Source organism: Neophocaena asiaeorientalis, unplaced genomic scaffold, assembly GCF_003031525.2.
Source record: "Neophocaena asiaeorientalis asiaeorientalis breed wild unplaced genomic scaffold, Neophocaena_asiaeorientalis_V1.1 scaffold43, whole genome shotgun sequence".
NCBI classification, from domain to species: domain Eukaryota; kingdom Metazoa; phylum Chordata; class Mammalia; order Artiodactyla; family Phocoenidae; genus Neophocaena; species Neophocaena asiaeorientalis.
The window spans coordinates 2385458-2386579 of record NW_020173674.1 but is presented as its reverse complement, the minus strand read 5'-3'; positions in this window follow the sequence as shown (position 1 = coordinate 2386579).

Below are 1122 nucleotides of genomic sequence, written 5' to 3'. Positions count from 1 at the left end.
GTCTTATCCACTGCACCACCAGGGAAGTCCCCTGACCTCCTCTTCTTATAAGGAACCCAGTCCTGTGGGATTAGGACCCACCCTAGGGACCTCGTTTTACCTTAATCACCTCTCTAAAGACCCATCTCCAGAAACAGTCACATCTGAGAGACTGAGGGTTAGGACTCCAGCAAATGAATTTGGAGGACACAATTCAGCCCTGACCGTGGGTAATGGGGGGGCCATAACCTTGGGCGCCCAGCACAGTGGGAGAGCTCATCAACAGATTCCTGGGCTGCGATTCTACTTTTATTTCCTGTGCAGCCCACATGTTTGCAGGGAGTAGGATTTTGAGGCCACCAGAACCTTTAACACCCATAAATGTGCAGAAATGTTTTCAGATTTCACTCCCTTAGATCTTGACTGTTTTATAGCTGCCCGGGCGCCCTTGGCCAGCATTTTCAGCACGTGCACCTGGGATGGAGCCAGAGGCCCACACCACACGGTACGAGAGTCACACACACACGGAGCCGTTGCGCTTCCCTGGGTCTGAGCTCCACCTGTGGGCAGGAAGTCCAATCAGGCGAGTCGTGGGCGTCTGTAGGGTCGGCACGCCTGTGGCCATCAGGTCCTGCTGCCCTCTGGCCTTCCTACCTGCCAGGCCATCCTCTCCCGGCCACAGCATCCCAGGCCCGGATCAGCTTCCCCATCACCATTGCCCGCTGTCCAGTTCGGCAGACACCCTCTGCAGTGGCCCTTGGGAAGCCACATGTGGCCTTTCCTTCAGGCTAGGTGGACAAGGGGACACTGCAGCAGCGGGCCGTCCGTTCTGACGCTCACAGACCTTCCTGTACCAGCAGCTGTGTGCAGAGTCCTGAGAGCTGGCCGAGTGTGCTCTCCTGCCCTGTTCTCTGCAGTGCTGGCGGCGGTCCCCAGGGGTCCCCTGCCCCTCCCTGTTACCAGGCCTGATGGGTGCCCTCTGGGCGCCGCGCAGGGCCTGTGGAGACCTCCGCCCAGAGCTCAGGAGGGGGAGCAGGTACTCAGCTGTTGGTAGCAGCTGCTCTTTCGGGAGGTGGTCCCAGGGATGCCTACTAGGCCTGACCTTATGGGCTTCCTGCTGAAGCTCCAAATGCAGCAGAAAAG